Source organism: Dendropsophus ebraccatus, chromosome 11, assembly GCF_027789765.1.
Source record: "Dendropsophus ebraccatus isolate aDenEbr1 chromosome 11, aDenEbr1.pat, whole genome shotgun sequence".
Taxonomy (NCBI): domain Eukaryota; kingdom Metazoa; phylum Chordata; class Amphibia; order Anura; family Hylidae; genus Dendropsophus; species Dendropsophus ebraccatus.
In genome coordinates this window covers 34,191,627-34,211,275 of record NC_091464.1, presented here as the reverse complement: position 1 = coordinate 34,211,275, position 19,649 = coordinate 34,191,627, and positions in this window count along the sequence as shown.

Sequence of the window (19,649 nt, the reverse complement as noted above, 5' to 3'; positions counted from 1 at the left end):
TAACTAACAGCCTCTATTCTGGAATGACTTCTTGTTTAACCCCTTCAGGACCAGGCTAATTTTCATTTTTGCGTTTTCGTTTTTTCCTTATTGTGCTTAAAAGGCCATAGCACTTGCATTTTTACACCTACAGACCCACATGAGCCATTATTTTTTGCATCACTAATTGTACTTTGCAATGACGGGCTGAATTTTTGCATAAAATATGCTGCAAAACCAGAAAAAAATTATATGCGCAACGAAATTGAAAAAAAAATGACATGTTATATATGTTCCTCAAGTCAGTATGATTACAACGATATGTAACATGTATAACTTTTATTGTATCGGATGGCCTGTAAAAAATGTAAACCATTGTTAACAAACATATGTTCCTTAAAATCGCTCCATTCCCAGGCTTATAGCGCTTTTATTCTTTGGTCTATGGGGCTGTGTGAGGTGTCTTTTTTTGCGCCATGTTCTGTACTTTCTATCGGTATCTTGATTGCGCATATGCGACTTTTGATCACTTTTTATTACAATTTTTCTGGATTTGATGCGCAATTTTGCACTTTGGGATTTCTTTGCACTTACACCATTTACCGTGCGAGATCAGGAATGTGATAAATTTATATTTTGGACGATTACGCACACGGTGATACCAAAAATGTTTATTTATTTATATTTATAACATGGCAAAAGGGGGGTGATTCTGACTTTTATTAGGGGAGGGGGCTTTTTATTGATAAGAACACTTTTTTTTTTTTTTTAACTTATACTAGAAGCCCCCCTGGGGGACTTCTAGTATAAGCACACTGATCTCTCATACAGATCTATGCTGCATAGATATGCAGCATAGATCGATGAGATAGGCTCTCGACAGCTGGAAGCAACCAAATGCTGAGCCGGGATCAGCGCCATTACGGCGTAGACCCCGGCCGGCACCAGTCACGGAGATCGCTCCTCTGTGACAACATCACGGGGGAGCAATCTACCCACTAGACACCAGGGAAAAGCTGCTCTTAAGTCTTCAGATGCAGCTGTCAACTTTGACAGATGCATCTGAAGACTTAATTAGCGGGCACAGCAATCGGACCGTGCCCGCTAATAGCTTCGGGCTACAAGCGGCACCTGTGACTGCGGCGGTTCAGGGTGGGGTCGCCGCGCGGCCCTGCTCTGAACGCCCCCCACCGGCGCGAGGACGTACAGTTACGTCCTCGTGCGGGAAGGGGTTAATGTTGAACATATTTAAGAATTTTTTTCTAATTATCCATTTTTCTAGCCATATTATTAAATAATCCTGATATCTTGCAGTTTTCCTTCTCTCCAATGGGGCTAAAACTAAGCTGATACTTCCTGTTGTGTCTGTGGTGATAAGAGGAGGCTGCTGCAAAGTGATCTGTACAGCATTACAGTGACACCAGTAGTCATACATTTGCGTTTTTTCTGGCATTTTTGACTATATGTGTGAATGATCTGTTTTGTGGTTTAACATATGGCCGTTGGCATTTTTGTAAAGGAAAAAAAACACTATGGCATTTTAATTGATATTTTTCCAAGATTTTAGGGCAGTGTGAAGCCAGCCTCAAAGGTCAAAGAGCATGCTCAGTAATGTTTCACATTTATCTCAAGGGGACAGACTATGCCTATTGTCATTTATGTCCATGAGTCTTGCTGTAAAGCATGTCACTAAATGCTGTTAAAAACAGCCCCTATAACAATGTACAAAAAGTGAAATAAGAAAAATTTGTCAGAAAATAAAAGAACAATTTCTTGTTCTTTTAATCTGATTCTAATCAATAAAAGAAAATTTAGGTGACACATTCCCTTTAAGTTTGAAATAAGTCAAAATAGGAATAGACGTTTAAGAGTTAACTAGTGAGGACAAATTTATTTATAAGTTGGGCTGTAGTTTATACTATAAAAAGTGAACATTTTCCTATTTGTTATTTTCTAATTCAGTCCCACATCCAGCATTATCATTTTCTTCACTATAGAGCCATGTTTTCTTTTGGACATTTTTCAGCAATTAAACCCTGAAGCGTTTACTGCAGATGACATTTTGAAAATCATTCATTTGGCATTTCAGCACATTTTATGCAGCATTTGCATTAAAGGACAAAAATGTCAGTAGATATCACAATATGCTTGATAACGACATATTTCTCTTTATAGAATTCATGAAATTGACCTTTCTGTTCTTTTTTTGTAGAAATGTACAGTTAAAAAAAAGTTAAATATGTTTTTTTTTTTCAAATTGAAACTATTCATGACCCACTCATAGTCCCCTGCATGGATCAGACAATATAATAGTACAACCGCCTACAAAACATTGTTCCAAAAGCCTTCTAACTTGTCAAGGTGATCTATGGCAAACAAGCAATGGCTTTTTTCTTGCAATCCAGATATGCACAACATTTTTCAGTGAATTTATGAACCTTAAAGGGAATGTGTCATCAGAAAACAACATGTTTAACACCCCCCCCCCCCCAATTTTCAACTTTTCTATCCATATTATAAAATAATCCTAAAATATTGCAGTTTCCGTCTCACCACTGGGGCCAAAACTAAGCTGAGAGTTCCTAGACTGTCTGTATTGATAAGAAAATGCTGCTGTAAAGTGATCTGTACAGCATTTCAGCAACATGTGGCCCTAGTAGATAGAGAGGACAATAGCAGCTCCCTGTGGAATGACATCTTGAAATGTAACAGAGTAAAGACTCTGTCTATTATTGTCTATGTCCATTGCTGCAAAGCATGACACTAAATGCTGTTAAGAACATCCCAGGCAAGATGGAAGCCCCCATAAAAATGTACAAAAAGTTAAAAAAAAAAAAAAAAAATTAAAAACAGATTAAAATAAAAGAACATTTTTTGTATCTGACTCTAATCAGTAAAAGAAAATTTAGGTGAAACATTCCATTTAACATTAGTTAATGAGAGAAAGGCCTTCAGTTGCATAGAGGATACTTTCTATTATATACCTTGGTCCTAGAAATGGTGATAGTGGTATTGAATTTCCAAGACAGATTGATTTTTTTATCATTTGATGTGGGCAGTTTGGATGGCTGTGGGCCCCCCAGGAGCCTCGCTCCCTAAAACCACCCACATTATAATCCACCACTGGATTCATACCTACCCCGTGCTTACTGATAAAAGAAGAGCAGATAGGGAACTCCTAGGTACAGAATCACCTCTCTGCCTCTCTCTCCTAATGAGAACAGGTAGGGTCAAGGACTAATGGCCAGACAGCCCTAGTGTTACTTGCAAATTTCTCTCAAAGGGATAATGGGCCTATTACACAGGTCTATTCAGCGCGGCTGCAGCGAGCGGGTGAGTGCGGGAGGAGGCGGCGGGGAGCTGCGGGGGGGCTGCCCGGGTGATCGCTGAACGTCCGGGCAGCCCATAGTATATAGCAGCGTCTGCTGCCGACGCTCCTATTCAATGGAGCGATGGCAGCAGATCGCTGCTATATCAGTCGCTTGTTTTTCAACATGTTGAAAAACAAGCGACTGCAACGATCAGCCGAATGTCGGCTGATCGTTGCACTCTATTCCACGGGACGATTATCATCCGTAGCGGCCGATATCGGCCGAATACGAACGATTATCGTTCCGTGGAATAGGGCTTTCAGGAACTACTCTGTTTCTTAATTCAAAACATATAACTCAGCACTTAGAGGGGAGTTATAATTTAGCATTGCTGTGTACACCTTTGGTTTATGGGGGTTTGTGGTGTGGAAAAAATGACCCTAATATTACCCACTCTGTACTCTTTTTAAAAAAAGAGTTAGTTAAAGGGGAAGTCCGGTTAAAATTTTTATTAAAGTACTATATTGCCCACCAAAAGTTATACAAATCAGCAATATGCACTTATTACGGGAATTGCACATAAGGTGCTTTTTTCCTGCACTTACTACTGCATCAAGGCTTCACTTCCTGGATAAAATGGTGATGTCACTTCCTGGAGAAAATGGTGATGTCACTTCCTGGAGAAAATGGTGATGTCACAATCCGACTCCCAGAGCTGTGCGGGCTGTGGCTGATGGAGAGGATGATGGCAGAGGGATGCTCAGTGTCCCTCGAGTGCCCTGTGTCCCTCAGTGTCCCCTGCCATCATCCTCTCCAGCAGCCACAGCCTGCACAGCTCTGGGAGTCGGGCGTGACATCACCATGTTATCCAGGAAGTGACATCACCATGTTATCCAGGAAGTGACATCACCATGTTATCCAGGAAGTGACATCACCATGTTATCCAGGAAGTGAGGTCTTGATGCAGTAGTAAGTGCAGGAAAAAGCATGTTATGTGCATTTACCGTAATAAGTGTATATTGGTGATTTGTATAACTTTTGCGGGGCAAGACAATACTTTAATAAAACTTTTTGCCAGACTTTTCCTTTAACTACAACTCAGCAGCGACATAGCACTGCTCACACTTTACAAAATGTTATATAATATATTAAAATCTAGTAAAATTTAATATTAAATCTAGTTTTTGTTCATTTTTATATTTTTTAGAACTATTAAAACATGAAATTATACATACATATATATATATATATATATATATATATATATATATATATATATATATATACTGTATATATATATACTGTATATATAATGTGTGTGTAACACCCCTTTGGTGCAGCAAAGGTTATGGCTTTTGGAAGCAGAGGATGAGAAAATTAAAATGCATAAATGGAACTGGTGTGGTTAAGTTTAATGGTTAAGGCATTATGTTTTTTTGTTTGTTTTGCTTCATGTCACATTGGTGCAGCAAAAAACAAGCCCTCATATTGCTTTGTCATAGGAAAAATAAAGAAGTTGGGGCTTCTGGGAGCTAAGGATACAAAAATGAAAATGCAAAAATAAAATTGGTGCGGTTAAGGTTAATGGTTAAGGCAGATAAAGAAAATGTATACTGTGTCCTCTTCGCAAATGGTCATTATTGTCTATATTACTACATATAAATGGGAATAAAGCAGGGATTTCTTCAGAGCAGAAAGTCTCTGGATAGATACAACAGTCACGTTTCTTATATAGTTCTTTCATTTATGAGAAAATAGGGGAGAAACATGTTGGCCTCTGTTTCTGGCATTGTGTGATACGGTACGATCTACAAATCTTTATACAATTTGTACTTAAGCGGCTCCAAACCATTCTGTATACATAAAGCTGTTCAGTCAGGAAATGAAAAAAGAAGCCAGAATATAAACCTTATTAACATGCTGATTTGTTATCCAGCTTCCTGAATGCAGCATGTATTGGTGTTTACATGGCTACATCTCTAGTGTTACTGTGTTTTATATTCTTGACAGCTTTAACCCCTTAACCCCTTCACGTCAGCAATCTGTATATATACGTTCCTATTGCACATGCCCCGTGCAGTAGGAATGTATATATACGTTCTTGACTGACAGGGGCTTTGTGATGAGAGTGGGATCGCTGTAGGGACATCATCTGTGTACAGCACCGGAGATAATGAGGATTAGCTGCGATCCTGCAGCTGACCCCCATTAACCCCTTAGTGACCGCCGAAACGGCGGTCACTAATGGGCCGCTGCCGCCGCTATATTTCATCTCCCCCCACCGTGAATCCACGGTGGGGGGAGATGAAATAAGTAAAATCAGACCCCAGACCAGCCCCCCTAGTGCCCCGGTATCTAACCCCCCCTCCCCGCAGCGGCCATCGGATCCAAGATAGCCGCCGCCATCACTGTGAACAGAGTATATCTGTTCACAGTGATCAGAAGTAAAAAATGAATGAAACACCCAAGCTCTCCGCCACCGGAGGTAGCGGAGAGCATGGGGCAGTCATCGGGACCCCGCCCCCTGTGGGGTCCCGGTACAAGCGATCAGCGGTATATACTATATACCGCTGATCGCTTGGGCCATGTGCTCCAGGCACTTTTTATCCCCTGTCACCATGAATGATTGGTGACAGGGGATAAAAAGTGATGTCCCCCCACCCCCCAAATCACCCCCCACCCCCCCTGTCACCCCCGTCCCCCAGTCACCCCCCTTCCCCATATACGTTACCTGATCCTGGAGCTCCTTCCTCTTCGGCGTCCTGGCTGGTTATGAAGTGCGCATGCGCTCCACAACCAGCCAGCTTTGAAAATTTAAAGTGACAGAGACCAATTTGGTCTCTGTCACTGAACTATGATTACTGTGATAGAAAATATCACAGTAATCATAGTAATACAGTGAAAATGAATGTATAAAGTACAAAAAGTGACAAACACACAAAAAAATAAAACACACACTTTTTATTATAGTAATAATTGCAGTTTACTCCCAAATTACCCCTAACCCCCCCAGATTACCCGTAACCACCGCAGGTTGCCCGTAACCACCGCACGTTGCCCGTAACCCCCCCAGGTTGTCCGTAATCAAGTCAGATTGCACGTAACCCCCCAGATTACCCATAACCACCGCACGTTGCCCGTAACCACCGCACGTTGCCCGTAACCACCACACGTTGCCAGTGACCCCCTCCAGATTGTCCGTAATCACCCCAGATTGCCTGTAACCAAGCCAAATTACATGTACCCACCCCAGGTTACCTATAGACAATTCAGTCTATCCATAACAATTCTAGATTGTCTGTAACCCCCCCCCCAGGTTGCCCGTAACCACCGCAGGTTGCGCATAACCACCCAGATTGCACGCAACCACCGCATGTCTCCTCTGACCACCGCACGTCGCCTCTGACCACCGCACCTTGCCTCTGACCACCGCACGTCGCCTCTGACCACCGCACGTCGCCTATGACCACCGCACGTCGCCTATGACCACCGCACGTCGCCTCTGACCACCGCACGTCGCCTCTGACCACCGCACCTTGCCTGTGACCACCGCACGTCGCCTCTGACCAACGCACGTTGCCTCTGACCAACGCACGTTGCCACTGACCAGCGCACCTTGCATCTGACCACCCCACGTCGCCTCTGACCAACGCACGTTGCCTCTGACCAACGCACGTTGCCACTGACCAGCGCACCTTGCATCTGACCACCGCACCTTGCCTCTGACCACTGCACCTTGCCTCTAACCACCCCAAATTGCCAGTCACCCCCTCCAGATTGCCCGTAACCACGCCAGATTACAGGTACCCACCTCAGATTACCTATTAGCACTTCAGTTTATCCGTAACCACAGCAGGTTGCCTGTAACCACCCCAGATTGTCTGTAACCACCCCAGATTGTCCGTAACCACCCCAGATTGTCCGTAACCACCCCACGTTGCCTCTAACCACAGCAGGTTGCCTGTAACCACACCAGATTGTCTGTAACCACAGCAGGTTGTCCGTATCCACCCCACATTGCCTCTAACCACCCCACGTTGCCTCTAACCACCCCAGGTTGCCTCTAACCACCCCAGGTTGCCGTAACCACAGCAGGTTGCCCGTAACCACCCCAGATTACCCGTAACCACCTCAGACTGCCCGTAACCACCTCTAGATTACCCGTAACCACCCCAGGTTGCCCGTAACCACCCCAGATTACCCGTAACCACCTCAGACTGCCCGTAACCACCTCTAGATTACCCGGAACCACCCCAGACTGTCCGTAACCACACCACATTCCTTGTAATCTAATTTTTTTATTTTATTTTAGTAACTGCACTATTCTAATAACTATTATTAGCTGCTGTTTTGCTCCAGCAAATTGGCACTCTTTCCCTTCTGAGCCCTGCTGTGTGCCCATACAGTGGTTTATGCCCACATATGGGGTACCGTTCTGCTCAGGAGAAACTGCGTTTCTTTGCATTCTTTGAGTGGTGTACTTTCCGAAATGGGGTGACCTTTGGGGGAATTCTATTCTGTAGACATTACAGGGGCTCTGCAAACGCACCTGGTGCTCAGAAACTTCTTCAGAAAAATCTACACTGAAAATGCTAATTGGCGCTCCTTCCCTTCTGAGCCCTGCTGTGTGCACATACAGTGGTTTATGCCCACATATGGGGTACTGTTCTGCTCAGGAGAAACTGCGTTACAGATTTTGGGGTGAATTTTCTCTCCTGTTCCTCGCGAAATTGAGAAATTTCAAACTAAAGGAACATATTATTGGAAAAATTCGAGTTTTTCATTTTTACTGTCTACTTTTGAATACTTTCCTCTAATACCTGTGGGGTCAAAATGCTCACCACACACCAAGATGAATTCTTTGAGGGGTGCACTTTCCAAAATGGGGTGACTTATGGTGAGGTTTTACTCCGCTGGCACTACAGAGGCACTGCAAACGCACCTGGCGCTCAGAAACTTCTTCAGCAAAATCTGCATTGAAAAAGCTAATTGGCGCTCCTTCCCTTCTGAGCCCGGCCGTGTGCCCATACAGTTGTTTATACCGACATATGAGGTACCTTTTTACTCAGGAGAACCTGCGTTACAAATTTTGGGGTATTTTTTTTCTCTTGTTCCTCGTGAAATTGAGAAATTTCAAACTAAAGGAACATATTATTGGAAAAATTCGAGTTTTTCATTTTTACTGTCTACTTTTGAATACTTTCCTCTAATACCTGTGGGGTTAAAATGCTCACCACACACCAAGATGAATTCTTTGAGGGGTGTACTTTCCAAAATGGGGTGACTTATGGGGGGTTTTCTCTCTGCTGACACTACAGGGGCTCTGCAAATGCACCTGGCGCTCGGAAACTTCTTCAGCAAAATCTGCAATGGAAAAGCTAATTGGCGCTCCCTTCCTTCTGAGCCCGGCTGTGTGCCCATACAGTGGTTTACGCCCACATATGGGGTACCGTAGTACTCAAGAGAACCTGCGTTACAAATTTTTGGGTGCTTTTTCTCTCATGTTCCTTTTGAAAATGAGAAACTTTAATCTAAACGTATATATTATTGGAAAATTTTAATTTTTCATTTTTTTTATGGCATAATGGTGAATACTTTCCTCCAGCCCCTGTAGGGTTAAAATGCTCATTATACCCCTAGATAAATTCTTTAAGGTGTCTATTTTCCAAAATGGGGTCACTTATGGGGGTTTCCAGTATACAAATCTCCTAAATCAACTTAAAAAAAGAACTGGTCCCTAAAAAAATCAGTTTTGGAAACTTTCACGAAAATGTGGTAATTTGCTGATAAATTTCTATGCCCCGTAACATCCTAAAAAAGTAAAATATGTTTATGAAATGAATCCAGAATAAAGAGGACATATCGGTAATGTGACTTAGTAACTAATTTATGTGATACAACTTTCTTTTTTTAGAAGCAGAGAATTTCAAAGTTCATAAAATGCTAATTTTTTCAATTTTTCATCATATTTTGTTGTTTTTCACAAAAAACACAAAGTAGTGACCAAATTTTGCCACTAATATAAAGTGCCATGTGTGACGAAAAAACATTCTCAGAATCGCTAGCATACGTTAAAGCATCACTGAGCTATAAGAGCATAAAGTGAGACAGGTCAGATTTTGAAAAATGAGCCTGGTCTTTTAGGTGCAAATAGGCTTGGTCTTGAAGGGGTTAATGAATGAGTAAATTTTTATTTTTTTCCTCCTTGTGTTTAAAAACCCATAGCACCTTAATTTTTTGATCTACAGATCCATATGAGGTCTTTTATTTTTGCAACAGCAATTGTACTTTCTAATGACACTCTCCGATTTCCATAAAATATGCTGCGAAATGGGAAAAAACTAATTTGTGTTGGTGAAATTGAAAAGAAAAGCTACTTTTCAAATTTCAAGTGGGTTTCATGTTTATGGCGTTTGCCGTGTGATGAAACTGACATATTATCTATATTTCTTAAGGGTCCATTTACACAGAAAGATTATCTGACAGATTATCTGCCAAAGATTCGAAGCCAAAGCCAGGAACAGACTATACACAGAGATCAGGTGATAAAGGAAAGACTGAGATTTCTCCTATTTTCAAATCTATCCCTGGCTTTGGCTTCAAATCTTTGGCAGATAAACTGTCAGATAACACTGGTCAACAAATTTTCAAAAGTTATTTGGTTCAGAAATAAAATTATCCATTTCATAATGTTTATGTGCTGAATTCAAATATCACAAAGAAAAATGTGAATTGTCTCTAGTTTCTATGATATGGAAGAGTTCTCATGTTACGGTTTTGTGAAATGAATAGAATACAGTATAATAGCCGACATATTTGTTACTTCTGCAATCATAAGGAAGCAAGTTTACTGTTCATAAACTTTTGAAATATATTCATAGGAAACTTAGTTCTATCTGAAATCAACTACAATTTACAGGCAGATCCAAGACTTTTTACAAATTAATTATGTTTATTGAACTCTGGAATGTAGGTCCTTATTCAATGGCTTCTCGGTGCATTTACACGTCTTTTCTATTCATACATGGGATTGTCTCTGATAACTGTCCAACAGTAATCTGCAAGCATTGATGGGTTCCATTTACCCCGATACCTTAGGCTAGGTTCACACTGCATTTTCGCAATCAGTTTTTTTCATCTGTTTTTTGCAAAAAACGCATGAAAAACGGATGCATTTGTGTGCATCCATTTTGATCCGTTTTTCCATTGACTTCCATTATAAAAAAAAAAAAAGGATCGAAACGATCCGTTTTTTCTAACGAACTCAAAAGTAGTGTTGACACTACTTTTGTGTCCGTTAAAAGAAAAACCAATCAACTTCACTCTACTAGGGACTGTTTATGCTGAGGGATAATTCATCGACGTGCCCTTAGTTCTTCTGGGATCCAAAAGGTCTGGCTCACAGCCCGACCGAGCTACCCTGTAAGACTCTCATCCTACTGGATTAGTGGTTCACTGCCAGTATACCAAAGGGTGACTCCATTTTACCACACAAATCTCTTCACCAGCACAAGTGACCTATCTCTGGCTGACAGCCATATTGGAAAGTACCACACAGATAAAGACTGTATATGTAATGCACTCAAGTTTAAACAGTCACTGTCGTATTTTTATTTTTATTTTTGCAGAAATCAATAGTCCAGGCGATTTTAAGAAACTTTGTAATTGGGTTTATTAGCCAAATATGCCATTATCTGCATGTAAAAAGCCTTTTCCCAGGTCCCCCCCTCCCTCCTCTTTTCCATCCACTGCAAAAAAATCAGGAAATTGTGACTTGTTGCATGAGTCGTACCCTGTCTGCTCTAGGGAGAGGGGAGGGGGGAGGAGGAAGGAGGGAGTTAGCCGGCAGCAGAAAGCAGATAACAGAGGATTACAGGCACGGAGCTGGGTGACAGCTGTAATCTGAGCTCAGACAGGTCACTGGTGACTGTCCCAGGAGATAACGGGTGAGGGATTTGTAGATAAACTCTTTGTTGTCCTGTTTTGGTCTTTTCTTTAGCTCTCTCCATAGGAGAACAATGACGACAGGGGGGAGAGCTTCAAAATGCTTTTTCATGATAAAAATGCATTTTTTGGCTAATAAACCTAATTTTTCTTAAAATCGTCTGGACTATTGATTTCTGCAAAAAAAAAATTCACGACAGTGACACTTTAAGTAAAGTCACTGTTGCACCTCAAGAGCTCGACTCCCTGTTGTATGTCTTACTTTGCACCTCACCAACATCGAGGGCATCTCCACCAACATCTCAGGCAGCAGTAATAAAGAATACCAAGGGGGGAATTACAAGTACCATCATCACCTACAACACCACCTAGGTGCAATCGCTCTCTTTAACATCTTTGGCAGTTTTACCTCAGGAAGAGGGTGAGTTTCTTCCATTCGGCCTGTACAAGGACATTTATTCATTCAGCGATTCTCTCTCATCCCTGAGTTCCCCTCTCTCCAGTCTGTCTCCCTTTGCTGATTTGCTCAAAATAATACATTTATAGGCCAAACATAAAATATGTCTCCATTCCATATCATACTATTAATTCAGAAAGTGTTAATCTTCTTATTACTGTTGAGAGAGCATTGCAGATGACTGGAGGCTTTCCAGTGGTGCATCGCATTAGCAGAAATGAGTGCATCTGTGAGGGTGAGGAGCCAGATTCATGCGATGCATGGAAAATCATCCTCAGAAGTGACTGTGGAAGCCGAACACCTGCAGACAGCCAAGATCTGTTTTTCTTCTTTGCTTTAGATAACGCTCACAAAGAAAGTGGCTTAAATCAAAAAGTAATTGGTGCAATGAGCTCAGGATCCAATATGTAGTGTCTGTGTGCAGTAACCCATGGATACAGCCGCATCCAAATAACTATGCTATTTACTGCATGACTTTCACTAAAATATCACTTTAGAAACTGATAAATTTGACTGCAAAGCTTGGTTCTTATTTGAAATACTTTTCAAGCACATGTGATATTTTATTAACAGAATAACAGCAAAAGCACATTTCAAAAGGTATTGTGTAAGAATAAAATGAACCCATCACATATTATTTATTTATATATGTTTTATATAATATTTAGGCAGTATGTTATAGAGCAGTAATTTGACATAGTTTCGTTAGAAAAGTCCTAGTATAACTTGTTTTTTTGTTCATTAAAATGTCTGTTCTTTGTGTGCTTAGGAGTCCAGTGGGAGGAGACTGATAGCCCACTGGACTCCTAACCTCAGAATGATCAGAGATGTAAATGAATATGACACCTTATACTGTGGCACCCAAAATTCACAGCATTCTGCTCAGCTTCTCCTGCACCATGGCGTGCAGCCCATAGATTGGATGCCATTTCAATGGGACTTATTTATTTACACAAAAATGGCCCCACACATAGCCACATATTAGCCCAGAATTATTCATCTCGACAGATAGGAACCAGAGATGAGCAAGCACTTTGATCATAAAGCAGCTGATTAGCCACCTGCCTTTCAACTCTGCTACACTCCGTGCCGCTCCTTTCCAGGTGCCGAGAAAAGCTGGATCCAGTCCTGGGAAACTTCTATAGCCAATAGCTATACTATCCCATTACAATGGCTTAGATCAGAGATGACTCTTATCCCAGCTCTTTAACCCAGGCTCTGAAATCCTTTCATTCATAATAGAAAACACTTCCATAAGGGGCTGCAGGATGGAATCATTCTTTGCTCCCCTTTCCTGCTTCAGTGACATCAGAGCTGATGCCTGATAATCAAGCAGAGAGAGGGACGGGAGAGGAAACAAGGAAGCATTACAGCCCTTAGAGATTTAGGAGCTTGTGAATGCCTATTTGACACATTGCACCCGACAATAAAAGCATGTTTCTACATTTTGGAAGCACAGACAGCTATATGAAAGGTGCCATGTGTCTCCTTGAACTAACAGCTATCTAACAGTGACAGCAGTTTGGAGCCTAAAGAGCAGCTGACAGATTCACTTTAGGCCCCTTTGACAAATCAGTAAGTTGGACCAACAAGTATCTAACGTTTGCACTGGCAATGATCAGGTGATCACACAACCTTCCTGTGAAAACCGGACAGCTTTAATGGAAAGCTATAATAGGCTGTAGTCTTACTGACTCCATAGTGTTTCCAAGAATTATAGATGTAGATTAAAATATCAGCTCAAGTAAACTGATAAGAAGGCATTCAAGATTATTAATTCAACGTCATAAAGTCAAATATTTTCTGAGCAATATTACAGATAAAAATATAGTAGGCAGTCATTTGTTTTATCTATAACCCCCCCATGTTATGTAGTTCTGCTCCTCCGACATCCTTACAGCTAGCTGCTTCACATTACATACTGAAGGGAATAAGGAATCCACCAAGACAATAAAAGAGAATCTACTAAGAATAGCCGGATATTAATATATTAATTATATATTCTTGAAAAGCCACACAGATGGAGAATTATGTTTTGGTTTAACATGGGAATCTACAATACCCAAAGCAAGGCAGAAGTGCCAGATGGTTTCCTTTCCCGACCTCCCTATCTCACTGTGTATTTCATTGGCAGCAGATTAGCCTGGGGCGTACAGTGATCTTGAACTTTTTGCAGCCTTGCCTACAGATGGGTGTTACTAGTTTGATAACACGTACAGTATATACAGTATTTCCAGGACAGTGACTAAAAGCTGCCCATACACTATATACTTAAGTCTGTTCAGCTGACAGTGTATAGGGGTATTGTGACCGCAGGGCAGGGAAAAGAGGGCGCTGGAGGTAAATATAAGCGTAACATGTGTGGGCTCCTGTTTGGGCTGATGTTTCACTTTCAAAGTCTCACTCTATAGGTTGTTACCATAAAATTGTATATGTTGTACTGCATTTGTATGCAGTTTATATTCTGATATTTATGTAGGGCTATGTGCACACAAGGTACGGACAACGGCCGTTGTAGTGAGTGTCAAGCAATGTTGCATTGAAAATTACATTCAAACCAATGCACAACTGCCAGAAATAATTGACATGACAATTATTTCCATGCCCATAGTAAACAACAGCCGTTGTTCCATACACTGTGTGAACAAAGGCCATTGTTTGCATTTACTTTAATGTAACACATTTGTCTATGACAAGAACAGCCATTGTTTTAATTGAAAACAATGGCAATTCTTTTGATGACAAATACGTTGTGGGAACATAGCCTTGAAGGGAGAGATTTATCAAAGATGGTGTAAAGTGAAACTGGCTCAGTTGCCCCTAGCAACCAATCAGATTCCTCCTTTCATTCCTCACAGACTCTTTGGAAAATGAAAGGTGGAATCTGATCTGAGCCAGTTTCACTTTACACCATGTTTGAAAAAAAAAAAGAAAAAAAAGAAATTGGTTTACCAAAAAAATACAACAGAATAGTGTTCATAGAGGAAACTACTGTGTTTTAATTTTTATATACAATTTTTCTGTTACATTTTCTTTTATAATATATATATATATATTTTTTTTAATTGTAAAAAGTATATCTTTCAAATATTTAAAAATAAGCTATAAATGGGTTAATGGTTTGTTGTAACCCAACTGAAGTGCTATGTACCATTTTTTTTATTAGTGCGCCGGATTAATAAATCAGGTGACAACAAACCCCAGTTGGTGGGAATACAAAACATAGAAAAAAAAACAAACAATAATAATAAATCTGGGTCATTGTGCTTTCCTATATAGTGAAAGCATTGTTAATGCTCTGATGTGTCTGTGTGCAGTGTCTATAGTACATGTAAGTAGTACGTGGTTGTGTCTGTACCTCCTGAAGACATGTGTAGGCTGCAGTCATTTGTCAGCCAGGTTTTAATCCCCAGTCCAAACCTGAATACAGGGCACTTTACAATGTTGTCTGCTATTGCCCGACAGTGATTATTCATTGCCATCACTTACAAGAATATAAAATGACTTTATATGAAATGTTCATGAAAAAAATCCAAATCATACATGTCCTTGTGTGTGCTACAGATTTGCCATTATCGTCATTATGGGGACACAGACTTGTCCTAAAATATATGCCCTTCTTTCACCAACACTATACTATATAACACTATATATGATGATAAATCTTAATATTTCAACATGAACACTAATCATATAATCTGGAGGTTACCGCCATGGCATCCACACAACTAAAGCTTCTTTTCTATCACGAGTCTGTCCAACAACAGAACAAAATAATACAAAGATTAAAATGCTAAGGCTAGAAAGAATATTTGATTTTTAAATTATCTAATGGTCACTTCAAGGTTCGCTAGAGAAGGAGGTTTCTGGAGATTACGGGTTATTTTAATACACTGATTATATAGATGGTGCAGAATGTATGAATTTACTGTGTGCTGTTGTGTTGGGGTAATATATAGATACTGTATGTTACTAAGCTTTGCTTTCACTCTAAAGTCTAGAAAAGTAAGCAAGATTAAAGGGGTCGGTCAATTTTCTCCAGAAACAGCATTATTCTTTTCCCCGGTGTGGGTGTGGATTTTGCGGCTAATAATAATCATGATCATTATTTACCACCGGCGTTATAAAATAACGTCCGTTATTTTAAAAATGCCACTTATTAGTTGCCATACATTTTGCTAAGTTTTTGCACCCCCTTGACCCCCCCCCCCCCCTCACCAAATGTCTTAAACACATAACATATGATGTGGAAGGACTATACGCCAATAATGGGGGGATATGCAATAGTAAGTCTGCCCCACTTAATATAAATTCATATGAGAATTGCTCCTTATAGCTACCACTGTAATTCAAGTTCACTGCTAGAGGTCACTGACACCCTTTGTAGTTTCACTGCCTGTTGGGAGGCAGATTACCTGAAATATACAGATAATAGACTGTAGATTTGGAAGTCTACTTGAAGTAATCCAGATAATATAGGTTACTGTATATTGGTATTCTAACAATTTCTTGCTCTATGTTTTGAGATATTGCTATAATCAGATTAAATCCGTCTCATGTCAAATGTTAATAGCTAAATGGAACAGCATTAACACTTTAAAAAGATGTGTTATAGGTTACTTATAAATATGCAATATAATATAGTAAAACTATACACCCCCCATAGTTTTCCTCACATTTAATATTCATTACATAATAAATGCACACTCTGTCTCACTTGTTCTAAACTATATCAACTGTTAATGGAATTATTCATTACAAGCAAATCTTAAGTTTCAAGAGCTTTGTGAAAAGATGAGAGAGAGAGAGAGATAGATAATATACATAAAGTATACTTAAAGGGATAATATACATAAAGTATACTTAAAGGGAACCTGTCACCTCCCGTGGCGGGGTGACAGGCTCCCGACCCCCCGCTACAGCCCCCTATACTCACCTAATCATGCCGGGTCCTGCTTCTGGATCCGGTCGGGTCACGGAGATCTCAGCCGCTGCAGCCTGGCGCGCGCTGAGAGATGAGTCCAGCGCTCATAGAGAATGACAGGAGAGTCCAGCGCCGGGCTGCAGCGGCTGAGATCTCCGTGACCTGACCGGATCCGGATTTTTTATATAGTTTTGGGGCTGCATAGAATATTCTATTTTTACCTTTCAATAGTCCCCCGGGTTTTTTCTTCAGTGTCTTCACTCCATCTGAAAGCAGAAGGGTCAGAATAAACACAGAATAGCAGAGACAAGCTCAACAACCAGCAAGGAGTACACAGATTGGAGTTGTTATAAAGGAGGCCAGGGTTCTGACCTGTCAGTCACAAAAGACCTGTCAGTCACAAAAAGAACCAAAACAAAGATTAACCAAGAAGTGACCAGACAGAACTCAAGTCAGTTGTGTCCATGAAACCAAGTGAGCAGACAAAAATAAACCAGTGTTCAGACTAATGCGAAACAAGACACAGAAACAGAACAAATTCAAGAAATTCAGCGCCTTTTCGGCCGCAGAGCACGAGCATCAAGCTCCGCAAAGATACAGTCCTTACAAATATCTATTTAAACCACATAAAAATAACATAGTTTGTATCATCTTACGTTCTCACACTATAACACTATTTTTAACCCAAAATGCTACCAATAAAACTAGGTTATGGGGGTTGAATAAAGAATATTGCTTCTGGCCATGTTAGAGATAGTCTCCTATTGTAACTAAGCTCACTAAAGTGTACAAACCGCTACATAGGGGAATTGTGAGGGATCATGGGTAATGTTGTTTATTGTGCTGGAATGAAGGTCACATGGCACACTGTTCAGGTCAACCCATTTGAAGACATTCAAAGAGAAAACATCAGAATTACAGTGGTGAGAAAAGAGGAAGGACCAACCATATAGTAGAAATTCTTTTAACAGTTTAATAAAGTAGTGGAAAGTTCAGTTCTTGGTGAGAAAGACCCCATTTAGGTTAATGCCCATGTGGCGTTTGCCTAACTGTTGAACTATAAACCCACATGGCTTGGGAATGGGAGGGCATATGAAGACACTATAAGGAGGCGTGTGATCAGGGCACCAAAATATAGTTATGGATACTGACATGTAGTTTATGTAAATATCATGAGATCAATTGGATATGCATAAACAGAATAGAACTGCGGACTTGGCCATTTTTTCAATTACCGAGGTCGGACCAGCGTATATCATTTTTGTAATATCCTGCACATATACCATAAATATTTGGGATGAGTATAACCCTCTAAGCTGGGTTCACACTACGTATATTTCAGTCAGTATTGTGGTTCTCATATTGCAACCAAAACCAGGAGTGGAATAAAAACACAGAAAAGATCTGTTCACACAATGTTGAAATTGAGTGGATGGCCGCCATTTAATGGCAAATATTTGCTGTTATTTTAGAACAACGGCTGTTATATTGAAATAATGACCGTTATTTACTGTTATATGGCGGCCATCCACTCAATTTCAACATTGTGTGAACTGAGCCTTTCTGTGTTTTTAATCCACTCCTGGTTTTGGTTGCAATACTGACTGAAATATACTGACTGATATATACGTAGTGTGAACGCAGCCTTAAATTGTAAACTGTAATGTTTTCATAATTAAATGATGGCTCGATAAAAGACAATACCACTGGAAACAAGACTTTGGCATGAGTGAGCCGCGTTATATTGAGAGGCAAGTGTATTGAATCAGATCACATTGTGAGTGGTGGAAGGAACAAACGTTACACATCTCGTAACACTTGTACCTTACGTTTGCTCTCTTTTGTGGTCATAAATTATACATTCAAAGCATTTAACTACACCCTGTGTGACCTTAACAGATTATTTTCTGCTTTTATGTATTCCTGGCGCTACAGGCTTTTTATATTTGAATTTGTCACAGATGATGAATTAGCATGTACATGAGATTGCATTATACATTAAAAATGGGAATTAACTACAGCCCTGACTCTTACCAGCCATGTCAATTACACCTATAGAATATAGGAAATAAAGCGGCATAATTATTTATTAACACAGCAGCAGTATTTATGTTTTCTGTGAATAATATCATTTCATGTTTTGTAAAAATGTTTTATATTTATAGAAAAAGTAATAACCAAGTCTACAGATATGCAATGGAAACATAACATCATGAAAGATAAAAGTAAAAAAGAGAAAGATCTGATCAGTCAGCCCATTATTATTATTATTATTATTGAATTTATTCATGGATTTTTGCATTTATACTGTACTGTAACATTCTTCCACTACATAAGCAAAACGGTTGTCCAAAAGTTGTCCTTAAAGTCCAGCAAAATTTTTTTATTAAAGTATTGTATTGCCCCCCAAAAGTTATACAAATCACCAATATACACTTATTACGGGAAATGCTTATGAAGTGCTTCTTTCCCTGCACTTACTACTGCATCAAGGTGTTACTTCCTGGACAAAATGGTGATGTCACGACATGACTCCCAGAGCTGTGCGGCTGTGGCTGCTGGAGAGGATGATGGCAGGGGGACACTGAGGGACACAGGGCACTGGAGGGACACTGAGCATCCCCCTGCCATCACCCTCTCCAGCAGTCACAGTCCGCACAGCTCTGGGAGTCGGCTCGTGACATCAACCTTTTATTCAGGAAGTGACATCACCATGTTATCCAGGAAGTGAAGCCTTGATACAGTAGTAAGTGCAGGGAAAAAGCACTTTATAAGCATTTCCCGTAATAAGTGTTTATTGGTGATTTGTATAACTGTTGGAGGGCAATACAAAACTTAAAAAAAAAAATTCCCTAGACTCCTCCTTTTACCATCAGAGCTGTAAGCAGGAAGCGGTCCGCGGTTCAAAAAAAGGACCGTTGTATCAGCATCCCTGTGCCAGTGCCAGTCTATTGATGTAAAAATCTTAAAGCACTGTACCTGCTGGTACATTTGCTTTAACTAAGAAGATTTTTCATTTTTGGTATATAGTCCA